Source organism: Jaculus jaculus, chromosome 8 (assembly GCF_020740685.1).
Source record: "Jaculus jaculus isolate mJacJac1 chromosome 8, mJacJac1.mat.Y.cur, whole genome shotgun sequence".
In the NCBI taxonomy this organism is placed as follows: Eukaryota; Metazoa; Chordata; class Mammalia; order Rodentia; family Dipodidae; genus Jaculus; species Jaculus jaculus.
The window spans coordinates 101,843,489-101,859,017 of record NC_059109.1 but is presented as its reverse complement, the minus strand read 5'-3'; the positions used below and the strand labels follow the sequence as shown (position 1 = coordinate 101,859,017).

Here is a 15,529-nt window from a genome sequence, read left to right as displayed (position 1 = left end):
CCTCTAGCAAATGAACTCCAGATGCATGTGCCTTCCTGTGCATCCGAATTTACATGAGTACTGGGGAATCGAACCTGGGTCCTTTGGCTTCGCAGGCAAGTGCCTTAGCTGCCACACCATCTCTCCAGCCCTTTATTGACCTTTTAATGTTTCTAGGCAATACATCAAAAGCCAGCAACATAGAACAATAGGATTTCATGAGGGAACCTGAGAAGACTATGAAAACACTAGGCAGAGATGGGAGCAGGCCAGTAGTGGACGTATGTGGTTCCAGCTCCAAGGTATCTCCAATACACCCTTCCTTAGGGCCCTTCTTTCTTCCATTTATGTTGCAAATTATTGACCTCACTTTGCTAACTTAACTCTTTGACACTTTCTGGTTCGCCTGGAGTAAGCCAGACCTGGTTCCACTGAGAATATGCTGACTTCAAAGATACTTGAATTGGCCAGAGGAATGGACTAGACCACTAGATAATTATGGAGTGATCCAGAGTTCCTAAGTAGAGATAAAAGCATTCACCATCTCAATAAAATAAATTTTAATCATAATTCAAACAGATAAACCAACAAAACTAAATTAGACTTCATTAAAATTAAAAGCATTCATTCAATAAGATCATTCAAAAGTGATAAACACAAATGAAGTAAATATATGAACATATATTTAGAGAACAGGTCAGCTATGTGGCCCAGGATGGCCTTGAATGCAATCATCCTCCCATAACCTCTTGGGTAGGATTATAGGTCTGCACCAACAGGTCATGTTTTATATAGTTGTTTGTTTGTTGAGATGAGGTCCTGCTATGTGGCCCAGGCTGGCTTTGAACTCTTGAGACTGTAAGATACATACCACCACACCCAGAATAAAGATTCATGTCCTACAAAGAACTCATGGGTCAGAAAACATGAAGAACACTGACAACTAATAAGAAAAAGACAAAAATAAAAAGAGCACATGACTTGAATAAGGTCTTCACTTCAGAGAATATTCTACCTTTAGGCATCCAAAAGAGTTCAACATTATTGCTCAACAGGAAAATCCAAATTAAAACCATGATGCAATGTTTCCATACACCCACTGGAATAAAATCACATCAAACATTGGCAAGGATGCAGAGCATCAGGAACTCTCACACGTGGCTGGAAGGTCAACTCTGTTGGTCGTCTATGTTGCTCTTCCTGGCTCCACCTACTAACATGACTGCTGTGAAGAGAAGCAAACTGACTATTCCAGCCCACTGCTTTGTGAGAATGAGATTCTTCTCCTGTGAGCTGACCTGTTCCTTGTCTAGAATCAAGCCAGAGTCCATACTGATGATGCATTCTGCTCACAGGTGATTGTTCTCTAGCAAAACATCTTCCATTGAGCCAGAAATGGACATGGACAGGCCTGGGACTGCTAGACAAACCATCCCACGTCCCCACAGGGTCTTTATTAGATCCACAGGGGAGGAGGGCAAAAAACGATGGATGTGCAATTCAAGACAGTTACATAAGAGTTCATTTCCATATTCCATAGTAAATACTGAAGGGTGAATGCCATCTATAATTTATGATATTTTTCTTTTTTCCTTTCTCTTTCCATTCATTTCCTCCCTTAAAAATTTTTATTTTGAACTGGAGAGATGGCTTAGCGGTTAAGTGCTTGCGTATAAAATCAAAGGACACCGGTCCAAGGCTGGATTCCCCAGGACCCACGTTAGCCAGATGCACAAGGGTCGCACATGTCTGGAGTTCATTTGCAGTGGCTGGAGGCTCTGGAACACCCATTCTCTCTCTCTCTCTCTCTTTGTCTCTCCATCTCTCTATCTGCCTCTTTCTCCATCTGTCGCTCTCAAATAAATAAATAAAAATAAATAAAAAATTTAAAAAGTATTTTAGTTTCAAGGAGAGAGAGTGAGGAGATAGAAAGGGAGAAAGAATGGGTGTACCAGGGCCTCTAGCAGCTGCAAATAAATGTCAGATGCATGCACCACTTTGTGTATTTGGCTTTGCATGGGTACTGGGGAAATTGAACCTGGGTCGTTAGGCTTTGCCAGCAAGTATCTTAATTACTGAGCCATCTCTACAGCCTTTTTTTCTTTTTCTATTTTTTGTGTTGAAAATTAAAACCAGAGCTTCATGCATGCTAAACACATGTTCTATCAATGAGTTATACTCCCAGTCCAGTGTGTTTCCAAATATCTGAAACAGCTGAAAGGTCGCCAACACATACAAATGACAAATGTTAGAGGAGGTAGAAAAGCAAAGCACATTGTATACATAGATTGACTTGGCATATAGCATCTTATAAATATAAACAAACATTGTGTCAACTAACAAAATAAATCTGCAAGCCAGGGGCTCAAATAAAGGAAAGGAAGGGGGTATTTTAAGAGAAGCACATGGAGAAAGTAACTCATGATGCTGGAAAAACCAGATGCTAATGGCGTTTGTCCTCCAGACATTTTTGTAGAGCATCCAAGCTGAAAACTCCTCAGACATGAGGCCTATAGTCAAGCAAGAGGCCTAGAGTCAGGCAGGAATATTTTCAGCATACTTTGAAATTGCTTTAATAAAAACAGTCACTTGTATAAACCAATATAAAACCAAAAATAGATGTAGGAGGAGGTTCAGGAGAAAAGTGTTTGTTCCTTTTGGGTGACTCACAAGGGACAAAGAGGGAAAATGTCACTCTTTGCAACTGTTTCTTCTAGCTTCATACATTAAACTTCAGATATTCTGGAGGCTGCTGTTTTGAGGCATTAAGAGACTTGTATTTTAATATAAAAACCACAAAACGCTGGCTTTTCTCTGTGCTGTGCCATTATCTGGCTCTTGGCAGACTTAAAATTCTTCCTTTTTAAAACTATTTCCTTTTGGAGGTCAGCTGAAAGTCCAGTTCAAGTACCACATTGATAAAACTGAACACAGGACCACTCTTAAAAGCCAACAATTATGGGTCCCAGTAGAAAAACACTCCACAGTGCCAGGCTTCCGAGACATCATGCCTCAAACGTGGCTTTGTATCAACGCAGCTGTATCCACAGGCGAAAAGTTAAAGGACTTCTTTTAAAATGTTTCCACTCTGGAAGCTCACTTCTTGCAACTTCACTGCAAATTAGGAGCAAGAGTTGGAGTAGGAGGACGTTCTCCTAGCTACTGGATGGCCTGGGTGTGAGTCACGCACTGCTACCTCAAGAGCCTAATTTCAGGGGTGCCCAGGTCAGTTCTCTAACTTCTAGCCAGGCTTTCTCATTCAGCCTGCACCACACAAACCAGTGCTGTCTGCATTGCAATGCCAAGACATTAAAACCCATTCATTCATTCTGTAGACGGGATACACTCAACCACAACAAGGATTGTATTTTAATTGGCAAAATCTGGTGGCTTTGGCACATGAGCCTTTAATACAATTTACATTTTTCATGTCCAGTGATGTCTATTCTCCCACTGTTCCCTAAATGGCCTATTGTCTTAATTTTGTCCCAGTGCGATTTTCCCCAAGTCGTGGCCATTGAGCAAATGCAGGTGTGGTGAGACAACAGCCATAGAGGCCTGGGGGAAGTCCAGATGACACTGGATAGCTACACTGTTGACTACTGGTAGAGAACTAAAATAATGGCTGCAGTCTTAAGAAGGGGGAAGAGGACTGTCCCTTATCCACACAGACAACATGCACACTGAGTCTCTTTAAGTCAACTTTTTATTCAAGTACAATGTCCCCATGACAAAGCACGCACATTAGCATGCGAGTAGAGCTCCATTAATTTATAGATAGTTCACATCTCTCTTAACCAGTGCAAGATCAAGAGACAGAATGCCAGCTATTGTAGTTACCTTCCTGTTGCAAGGGAAAAGCACTCAACCGAAAGCAGCTGATGGGAGAAAAGTTTTGACTTTGGCTTCCAGTCTCAAAGGGAAGCTTCATGATGGCAGGGGAAAGAAAGGCACAAGCAGAGGCTGAACGTCACTTCTGCCACAGCAAGCGGAAAACAGCAGCAGGACAGTGAGCTGAGCTCTGGCAAAGGTGAACTGGCTATGACACCCCTTAGCCTGCTCCAACAACACATCTCCTCTAAGAAGTCTCTATATGCCAAGTTACCATCTCCTGGGGACCCGGCATTCAGCACAAATGAGTTTATGGGGGACATCGGATTCAAACTGCCAGTCCTCAGAGGCCTCCAGGACACTTTTCCAAGAGCCCTAATCAGAAAAGACTGGGAGTTACTAATGTAATTTTTTTTTTGGTTTTTTAAAATTTTTATTAGCATTTTCCATGATTATAAAAAAATATCCCATGGTAATTCCCTCCCTCCCCACTTTCCCTTTTGAAATTCCATTCTCCATCATATTACCTCCCCATCACAATCATTATACTTACATATATACAATATCAACCTATTAAGTACCCTCCTCACTTCTTTTCTCTTCCCTTTATGTCTGCTTTTTAACTTACTGGCATCTGCTACTAAGTATTTTCATTCTCACGCAGAAGCCCAATCATCTGTAGCTAGGATCCACATATGAGAGAGAACATGTGGCGCTTGGCTTTCTGGGCCTGGGTTACCTCACTTAGTATAATCCTTTCCAGGTCCATCCATTTTTCTGCAAATTTCATAACTTCGTTTTTCTTTACCGCTGAGTAGAACTCCATTGTATAAATGTGCCACATCTTCATTATCCACTCATCAGTTGAGGGACATCTAGGCTGGTTCCATTTTCCAGCTATTATAAATTGAGCAGCAATAAACATGGTTGAGCACGTACTTCTAAGGAAATGAAATGATTCCTTCAGATAAAAGCCTAGGAGTGCTATAGCTGGGTCATATGGTAGATCAATCTCTAGCTGTTTTAGGAACCTCCACACTGATTTCCACAATGGCTGGACCAGATTGAATTTCCACCAGCAGTGTAGAAGGGTTCCTCATTTTCCACACCCCGCCAACATTTCTGATCATTTGTTTTCATGATGGTGGCCAATCTGACAGGAGTGAGATGGAATTTCAATGTAGTTTTAATCTGCATTTCCCTCATGGCTAGTGACATAGAACATTTTTTTAGATGCTTATATGCCATTCGTATTTCTTCCTTTGAGAATGCTCTATTTAACTCCATAGCCCATTTTTTTATTGGCTTGTTTGATTCCTTATTATTTAACTATCTGAGTTCTTTGTATATCCTAGATATTAATCCTCTATCAGATATATAGCTGGCGAAGATTTTTTCCCATTCTGTAGGTTGCCTCTTTGCTTTTTTCACTGTGTCCTTTGCAGTGCAAAATCTTTGTAATTTCATGGGGTCCCAGTGATTAATCTGTGGTTTTATTGTCTGAGCAATTGGGGTTGTATTCAGAAAGTCTTTGCCAAGACCAGTATGTTGAAGGCTTTCCCCTACTTATTCCTCCAGCAGTTTCAGAGTTTCAGGTCTGATGTTAAGGTCTTTAATCCATTTGGACTTAATTCTTGTGCATGGCGAGAAAGAAGAATCCATTTTCATCCTTCTGCAGATATATATCAAGTTTTCCCACCACCATTTGCTGAAGAGGCTGTCTTTTCTCCAATGAGTATTTTGGGCATTTTTATCAAATATCAGGTGGCTATCCCTATTTGGGCTTATATCTGGGTCCTCTATTCTGTTCCACTGATCTACATGTCAGTTTTTGTGCCAGTACCATGCTGTTTTTGTTACTATGGCTCTATAGTATAGGTTAAAATCAGGTATGGTGATACCACCAGCTTTATTTTTGTTGCTCAGTATTATTTTAGATATTCGAGTTTTTTTGATTCCAAATGAATTTTTGGATTGTTTTTTCTATTTCCATGAAGAATGCTTTTGGAATTTTGATAGGGATTGCATTAAATGTGTAGATTGCTTTTGGTAAGATTGCCATTTCCACAATATTGATTCTTCCAATCCAGGAACAGGAGATGTTTCTCCACTTCCTAGTGTCTTCTGCGATTTCTCGCTTGAGTGTTTTAAAGTTCTCATTGTAGAGATTCTTTACATCCTTGGTTAGGTTTATTCCAAGGTACTTTATTTTTTTGGGTGCAATTGTGAATGGGAGTGATTCTCTGATTTCATCCTCTGTATGTTTGTTATTAGCATATGTGAAGGCTACTGATTTCTGTGTATTTATTTTGTATCCTGCTACATGGCTGTTAGGTTTCGATCAGCTCTAACAGTTTACTAGTAGAGTTTTTAGGGTCCTTTCTGTATGGAATCATGTCATCTGCAAATAATGATAACTTGATCTCTTCCTTTCCAATTTGTATCCCTTTCATGTGTGTCTCTTGCCTTATTGTTATGGCTAAGACTTCCAGAACTATATTAAATAAAAGTGGGGACAGTGGACACCCTTGTCTTGTTCCTGATTTTAGTGGAAAAGCTTCCAGTTTTTCCCCATTTAGTAATATGTTGGCTGTAGGCTTGTCATAAATAGCTTTTGTTATATTGAGATATGTTCCTTCTATTCCCAGTCTCTGTAGGACTTTTATCATGAAGGGATGTTGGATTTTGTCAAATGCTTTCTCTGCATCTAATGAGATGATCATGTGATATTTGTCCTTAAACCAGTGTATATAATGTATTACATTTATAGATTTGTGTATATTGAACCATCCCTGCATCTCTGGGATAAAGCATACTTGGTCAGGGTGAATGATCTTTTTGATATACTCTTGTATTCTGTTTGCCAATATTCTGTTGAGAATTTTTGCATCTATGTTCATGAGGGAGATTGGTCTGTAATTTTCTTTTTTTGTCCTATCTTTGCCTGGTTTTGGTATCAGAGTGATGCTGGCCTCATAGAAGGAGTTTGGTAGAATTCCTTCTTTTTCTATTTCCTGGAAAAGCTTAAGAAGCAATGGTGTTAGTTCTTCCTTAAAGGTCTGGTAAAATTCAGCAGTGAGGGCTGGAGAGATGGCTTAGCAGTTAAGCGCTTGCCTGTGAAGCCTAAGGACCCCGGTTCGAGGCTCGGTTCCCCAGGTCCCACGTTAGTCAGATGCACAAGGGGGCGCACGCGTCTGGAGTTCGTTTGCAGAGGCTGGAAGCCCTGGCGCGCCCATTCTCTCTCTCTCCCTCTATCTGTCTTTCTCTCTGTGTCTGTCGCTCTCAAATAAATTAAAAAAAAAAAAATTCAGCAGTGAATCCATCTGGGCCTGGGCTTTTTTTAGTTGGGAGATTATTGATAACTGTTTGGATTTCCATGCTTGTCTATTTAAGTGATTAATCTCATTTTGATTTAATTTAGGTAAGTCATATGAATCAAGGAAATCATCCATTTCTTTCAGATTTTCATACTTTGTGGAGTATATGCTTTTATAGTATGTCCCTATGATTTTTTGAATTTCTCTGGAATCTGTTGTGATGTTACTTTGTTCATCTCTGATTTTATTAATTTGTGTCTCTTCTCTCTTTCTTTTGCTCAGATTTGCTAAGGGTTTATCAATCTTGTTTATCCTTTCAAAGAACCAACTCTTTGTTTCATTAATTCTTTGGATTGTTTTTTTTTTTCTTTCTATTTCATTAATTTCTGCCCTTATCTTTATTATTTCTATCCGCGTAAGGATTTTTGGTTTGCCTTGTTCTTCTTTTTCCAAGGCTTTAAGGTGAAGCATTAGGTCGTTTACTTGTGACCTTTCTAATTCCTTAATATAGGCACTTAAGGCTATAAATTTACCTCTTAGAACTGCCTTCATTGTGTCCCAGAAATTTTGATGTGTTGTGTTCTCATTATCATTTGACTCTATAAAGTTTTGATTTCCTTCTTGATTTCTTCATTGACCCATTCATCATTTAGTAGTGTATTGTTTCGTTTCCATGATTTTGTGTATGTTCTATAGCCTTTTTTGCTACTGATTTGTAGTTTAATTCCATTGTGGTCAGATAGAATGCAAGGAATTATTTCAATTGTCCTGAATTTGTTAAGATTTGCTTTGTGTCCTAATATATGGTCTATTTTAGAGAATGTTCCATGTGCTGCTGAAAATAATGTATATTCTGCAGCCTTTGGATGAAATATCCTGTATATATCTGTTAGGTCCATTCCTTCTATGACCTTATTTAGTCCAGATGCCTCTCTGTTTATTTTTTCCTGGGATGACCTGTCAATTGATGAGAGTGGGGTGTTAAAGTCACACACTACCACTGTGTTTGGTGTTATCTGTGACCTTAGTTCTAATAGTGTTTGATGAATTTGGGAGCCCCCATGTTAGGTGCATTTATGTTTAGGATTGTAATGTCCTCCTGTTGGAGTGTGTCCTTAATCAATATAAAGTGACCTTCCTTATCTTTCTTGACTAACGTTGGACTAAAGTCTACCTTGTCAGATATTAGGATAGGCAACCCCTGCTTGTTTTCTAGGCCCATTTGCTTGAAACACTGTCTTCCAACCTTTTACCATAAGATAAGGTCTATCCTTTGTAGAAAGGTGAGTTTCTTGGAGACAACAAATTGTAGGATCCTGCTTTTTTTTTTTAATATTTATTTTTTATTTATTTATTTGAGAGTGACAGACACAGAGAGAAAGACAGATAGAGGGAGAGAGAGAGAATGGGCACACCAGGGCTTCCAGCCTCTGCAAACGAACTCCAGATGCGTGCGCCCCCTTGTGCATCTGGCTAACGTGAGACCTGGGGAACCGAGCCTCGAACCGGGGTCCTTAGGCTTCACAGGCAAGCGCTTAACTGCTAAGCCATCTCTCCAGCCCAGGATCCTGCTTTTTAACTCAGTCTTCAAACCTATGTCTTTTCGTTGGGGCATTGAGGCCATTGATATTAGGAGATATTATTGAAAGGTGTGTATTTATGTTTGCCTTTTTTTTTTTTTTTTTGTGGTTCCGGTTCTACCTGTGCTCTCTTCTGTTAACTACTATTTGAGTATTGCTTGTTTTTTCTAGGTTCCTTATATGTGTGCTTTTCCTTTTCTTTAGCATGGAGGATTCTATCAAGTATTTTCTGTAGAGCTGGTTTTGTCTTCAAATACTCCTTTAACCTGCTTTTGTCATGGAATGTCTTTATTTCTCCGTCTATTTGAATGGATAACTTTGCAGGATAAAGTAACCTTGGTTGACAGTTGTTATCTTTCAGAACTTGGAATATATCACTCCAAGCCCTTCTGGCTTTAAAAGTTTGTGTTGAATAATCTGCTGTAATCCTGATGGGCTTGCTTTTGTAGGTAACTTGAGTTTTCTCTCTTACTGCTTTCAATACTTCTTCTTTGGTGTGTGTGTTTGGAAGTTTGATTATAATATGGCGAGGAGAGGTTCTTTCTGGCTGGGGTTCTAAAGGCTTCCTGTATCTGCATTGGCATCTCTTCCCCAATTTGGGGGAAATTTTCTTCTATGATGTTGTTGAAGATGCCTACTATGCCTTTGGAGTGGAATTCTTCTCCTTCTACTATGCCCTAAATTCTTTTATTTGATCTTTTCATAGTGTCCCAAATATCTTGAAATTCCCACTCATACTTTTCTATAAGTTTGTCTTTCTCTTTGTTGGACTGTATTAGATCTGCCATCTGGTCTTCTAGCTTAGATATTCTGTCCTCTCCTTCATCTATTCTACTGGTGAGATTTTCTAGAGTTTTTTTATTTCATTAACTGTGTTCTTCATTGCTAGTAATTCTGACTTGTTTTTCTTTATAATTTCTATTTCCTTATTTATGTCTTGTATTGCCTTCTTTATTTTATGAAATTGGTGTCCTGTGTCTTCTTTGATTCCTTTGATTTCCTCTTTGATTCCTTTGATTTGTTCTCTGACTTCTTTGAACATATTTACAATCATTCTTTTGAAGTCTTTCTCAGGCATTTTCTCTAACTCGTTCTCACTGGAGGTCATTTCTGATGCATTAATACTTTTAGGTGGATTTGTATCGTCTTGCTTTTTAGTGTTTCTTGTGTTATAATGTATATATTTTTGCATCTTGGATTAAGTTAATGTTTGGTTTTTCTAGCTAGCTGGGTATTCTTAGCTGTATCAATTGATTTGATGCTATATATGTTCAGGGTAGGAGCTTAAGGTGTTAGGTGTGGCTCTTAAGACTCTCAGAGTATCTACAAAGGTGTTCCTAGGGGTTGAGTTTCCCTGTTATGGGAATATTCAAGTAGGCTGGGTGGAATAAAATACAGGTAGATTCCAAAAGTTAACTAAACACTGTACCCATTCAATCAAAAAAGCCCCAAGTATGTATGCCAGAGTAGTTATTATAACAACCAGCTCCTCTATCAACATAGAGGTTAAGATTTCTGGTCTGTTGAGGTATCCAACTGAGCTTGTGACCATGTGAGACCCTTCCCTGGTGCAATCCCAGTTACCTTGGATGATTTTGGTGTCATTCAAGTTGCTGCCTGGGTTCTCGGGCTGCTGTTCTGATTTCTGGAGCTGGGCACTGGCTTTTCCTGTGGAGCAAACTGGGCCTGGCAACTGTGGCCCTGCAGATCAGCACCCCCGCTGCTGGAACTGCTGCTGCTAAAGGTGCCTCTGCTGGGTCTGTCAGCAGCTGAAGCTGCTGCTGCTGGGCCCACTGCTGCTGATGCCTCTGCTGCTGCTGCTGCTGAGGTAGTTGCCACTTCTGGAGCCACTGCTGCTGCTGAAGCTGCTGCTGCTGGGTCCACTGCCGCTGCTGCCTCTGAAGCTGCTGCTGTTGGGTCTGCCACTGCTGCCACTACTGGGTCTGCTGCTGCTGGGGCCACTGTTACCAGTGCCGGAGCAGCTAATGTTGCTGCCGGACTCTGCTCCTGCTTGGGTCCCGCTGTCAGCCCAAGTTGGTGTGGCCGGGTCCCGGGACCGCTGCTGTGTTCGCTGGAGCTGGGCTCAGGTGGTGGGGAAGGGGAGGAAGCTGCAGCTGCTCTGGTTCTCTCGCTGCTCCACGTTTTCCTCTACCTCGTGGGCTGCTCCTCCGTTGCTCACTGCTGCTCTCCCTTCACCTTTCCTGAGCTGCGGAGAGAGCGGTGTGAGTTGAAGCTCCCACACCTGGCTTTTCCTGCGGCTGGAGCCGAGTCTGGCAGCTTTCTGTTGCGCTGCCGCCGCCGCGGTTGGCAGAGCTGCTGGGGCCACTTTTCCCGCCTGTGCGGGCTCTGGATGCTCTGGAACTCTTCTACTTCTCCGCTGCTGCTTCAATTTCTTATACACCTCATTTTTTAGTAAAAGTGTGTATTTTGCTGAGTTTTTTTGGTCTTTTTTCCCCTCAGTCTGCTTTGGCGTGTTTCCTACACCGCCATCTTAACCGGAAGTCCCACTAATGTAAATTTTTTTCTAGTTAATAGATTCAAAACTAAGCAGGGGCTTGGAGAGGTGGCTTAGAGGTTAATGCACTTGCCTGCTAAGGACCCAGGTTTGACTCCCCATAATCCATGTGAGCCAGATGTACAAGGTAGCGCACATGCCTGGAGTTCATTTGCAATGTCTAAGACCCAAATGTGCACCACTTCTCTCTCTCTCTCTTGTTTGCTCTCATAAATAAGTTAAAAAAAAAAAAAAGCAAACAGGGCTGGGTCGTGGTGGCGCACTCCTGTAATCCCAGCACGTGGGAGGCAGAGGTAGGAGGCTCGCCGTGTGTTGGAGGCCACTCTGAGATTACATAGTGAATGCCAGGTCAGCCTGGGCTACAGGGAGACCTTGTCTTGAACAACTAAAAAAGAAAAAGAGTCTACAGGTAAAATTAATTTTCATATTAAATGTTTTAAACTAATATATCAAAATTTCAATTTGCAATTAATTTTAAAACAGGGTATCTGATTTTTTTTTTTTTTGAAGTAGGGTCTCACTGTAATCCTGGCTGGCCTGGCATTCACTATGTAAATTTTATTCTGAAAGTACATTTAGGTTCACTTTAGGTGTATTTTAAGGGTTTGACACTTCATTGGGGCAGGCAAAACTCTTCATAGCACATTTCTGGAATCCCCTCTAGGTCCCAGAAGATGGGGCACCAGCAACTTGCTGGTATATGTTCCAGCTCCGGTATACTTTATGGGCACAAAATAAGTTAGAGAGAGAAGAGGAGGAGGAAAAGGAGGAGGAGGTAGAGGAAGGAAGATGGAGAGGGAAGAAAGATCTTTTAACTCCTAGTTGTAATGTGTCCCAAAGGCAAGGGAGTAGATCTACACTCCCAGCTCTACCGGCCAGGAAGAGTAAGTGACAGAGAGCAACAAATCTATCCCAGCTTTTGTCAAGGGGGAAATAAAGGCTTTAAACAGAAAGCTAAGTGCTTAGATGAAGGATGAGAGGAAAAATTGGCAACAGAAAGCAATCTTTAAGAGTTATCTTTGGCAATTCAGCCAGGCTATTATTGTATTTAACAACAAAACAATGTCTACTATTATTGTATTTAACAACAAAACAATGTCTACTAAGGGGTAAAATGCTGCTTTACAGCAGCCCTCCTAATATTACCAAAAAAAAAAGAAAGAAAGAAAGAAAGAAAAACTGGATAGTTGACAGTGCTTAAAAATTAAGATACCATAAGAGCTGGGAACCAGCTGTGACATCAGTTGGCTGCCTGGCGTTGCACGTGCTGCTTCCCTGTAGAGGGCTCCTTTAGTTGCCCACAAACTCCACCGTTGCCAGTCATCACACACCAACATTAACTAGCTGGCATTTGACCATGTGTCTCTCGCAATAGCCATCCTTCTGAGACACCAAGATGGCCTTTTTGAGTTGAAGACAATATTGACATATCGGATTGGCAATAGGAAAAATATCACAGAAGAAGTGAAAACTGGAATTCACTAAGTCAGGTTCTGGCAGTCTTGGTTGAACCCTTTGAGCCACTAATCTCTTCAATACCTTAGGAGAATAGCTGGTCTCAGGCTCAGATGCTTTCATGCTTCAAATATCTCAGCAATGGTGTGTTTAGGACCAGCTCCTAAAGCTCTGGCTTGCAATTACCAACTGTTTCCGATCTCAGCAGCCAAATTGGAAAAGGACCCAGTGACATCATTTTACTCCTCCTTAAGTTACTGTGGCACTGGAATTCGACGTACTTGAGGACTTAAATATAATTGACAACCTGGAAGCTAATGGTTTCTTCTGCCATCCTAGTTAAAGTATTTGCATACCCCGATGCTTGTTATTTGCCTAAGTCAAATTGTTTGCAAACTTATGCACAGTTCACATACCATGACACTGTGTGTTTTATAGAACTATAAAAGGCATGCTTTATAAAGTCAGCATCTCTTGATAACTGCTATGGTTTAAATATGGTTTGTCTCCCAAAGGAGACATGTGTTGAAAATTTGTTTTTTTGTGTGGCCATGTGAAAGGTGGTAGCACCTTTCAGAGGTGGGACCTAGTGGGAGGTCATTCTTCTGGGATGCGCAGTTAGTTCCCTTGAGAGTGATCTATTCTTCTCTCTGGATTCCTGTCTGGCCATGTAAGATCTCTTTGTTTCCTCCCTCCTCCCCTCTCTGTCACATGATGCCACTTGCCTTTAGGCCTTCACCAGAGAATGAATCAAGGGAGACACCTGATCTGGGGCATTTAGCCTCAAATATGGTGAACTAAAATGTACCCATTACTTTCCTGTTGATGGGACAAAAGATCTGACTATAAGCAGCCTTCAGAAGAAAGGATTGATTTAAGCTTACAGTCCATCATAATGGGGAAAACATGGCAGGAGCAGACAGCTAGTATCACATCCTCACATCACTGTGAGTTAGTCGAGCAGAGTGATGAATGCTTGCACTCAGCTAGCTTTCTCCTTTTCACACAGTCCAGGAATCCCCCAGGCCATGGGATGGTCCTGCTCACAGTTAGGGAGGGTCTTCCAGCCTCAATTAATCTAATCTACACAAGCTCTAATAGCCATGCCAAGAGATTTGTTTCCATGGTGTTTCTAAATCCTATCAAGTTGACAACCAGCAATTAACCATCACATAAGACAAGCCTCTTTTTCTTCATGAAGTCATTCAGTTTTAGGTATTCCATGTAGTTATGCAAAACTGACCGGTACTATAACTGAAAGATATTTTGCTAGAACAATTTTCTATCTCCAACAAGATTCTTTTTTTAAAAAAAAATATTTTGTTTATTTATTTGAGAGAGAGAAAGAGAGAGAGAGAGGCAGGCAGAGATAATAGATACACCAGGGCCTCTAGCCCTGAAAACCAACTCCAGATACATGTGCCAACTTGTATATTTGGCTTATGTGGATAATGGAGAATAGAACCTGGGTGCTTAGGCTTCACATTAACCATTAAGCAATCTCTCCATACCCCCAACAAGATTCTTTTGGAAAGAAACTCAAAAAAAGTGACTGTATTTTTCAAAATGACTTGGAATGTGCATTGTGTGTACATGCGCATGCACACATGCATATTTGTGTTGGTGTATACACAATGTGATTCACATTTGTGTTTTAAGCACTTCTCTAAGGGTTTAATGCATAAAAATGATTGCATCAGGCATAAAGGGGTGGCAATGTACACAGATTAATTCTGACTCATAGCTCTGAGCACTGGGAAGTGCAATGGCACAGCAGCTAATCCTGACAAGGGAACCATAACGTGGTGCAGTATGAAAGGCAAGTGGTAGCCCCACTTCATGACAACCCACTCTCATTCCCACAAGAAAGGCACAAGTCCTTCTATTTAACCTCATATTAACCCCTTCTCAAAGGCCCCATCTTCCAGCAATTGCTACAATAGCAATCAAATTTCAACATGAGTTTTTGGAAGAGAAAAATATTTAAACCACAGCACACTGTCTCTGACTAGTTGTATTGGTTAGAAATAAACTGTCTAACTCCCTGAGTTGGGTACAAGATCTCTAAGTAAGGATATTGTAGCTTTGGCTGAAGGGTGAGTGCAAGGTCCTTAGGTGGGCTGCTTCCTTGCTGTACTCACAGCATGCTGCTATTTGAACACAGGATAGAGGGATGGCTCAGTCTCCAGTATGCAGAGTCTCGGAAGCAAACATTAAATGACCATGGCAGACCTTCCCTCAAGCTGCTATTTTTATCTTCCTCACGATGTTCTTCATTCACCTCTGACAGCTACTCCAATAGCCTCAAACTATCCTTTATTTCATTCTCTCTTGCTTCTTTCTGCCTTTCCAGATCTCAGCTAATGAAAGATTTTTATTTAAAGCCACTCCTGCCTCTTAAAACTTTCTTAAACACTTAGTTTTTCTTCCCTTCCAACTTGTGAGACATGTTCATCATGGAGACCTTTTTGTATAACTGAAAAACATCACAGATAGGATCCCACCCAGAAGAGATACAGCAGGATGTCCTGACTAAGTACTCCTGGTATTGGTTACTTTCACATCACTGAGACAAAACGCCTGGCAGAGACAACTTATGAGTGGAAAGGTTTATTTTGGCTCACAGTTTCCAAAGATCTCAGTCCATCATGACTAGGCTCAAGGTGGCAGGAGACTGTGGCTAAGACACTTCACCTCATAGCAGACCAGGAAGCACAGCATCCTGAACTAGGAGCTATAACCTTCTGTAGTCGTTTGACAGTGAAATGTCCCCGACAGCCTCATGTGTTTGTGACTAAGCCTCATTCTCATCCCCAGCTGGTAGCAATTTGAGGTGGAGCCTTGGTGGAGAT

The 15,529-nt window shown here is 41.1% G+C and overlaps 1 protein-coding gene across 6 annotated transcripts in view; it reads right to left on the bottom strand.

Annotated features, from left to right (window-relative positions):
- The window catches only part of Rin2 (Ras and Rab interactor 2), a 277,407-nt gene that overhangs the window by 154,255 nt on the left and 107,623 nt on the right, over positions 1-15,529 (bottom strand). The gene's annotated exons all lie outside the window — the stretch shown is intronic.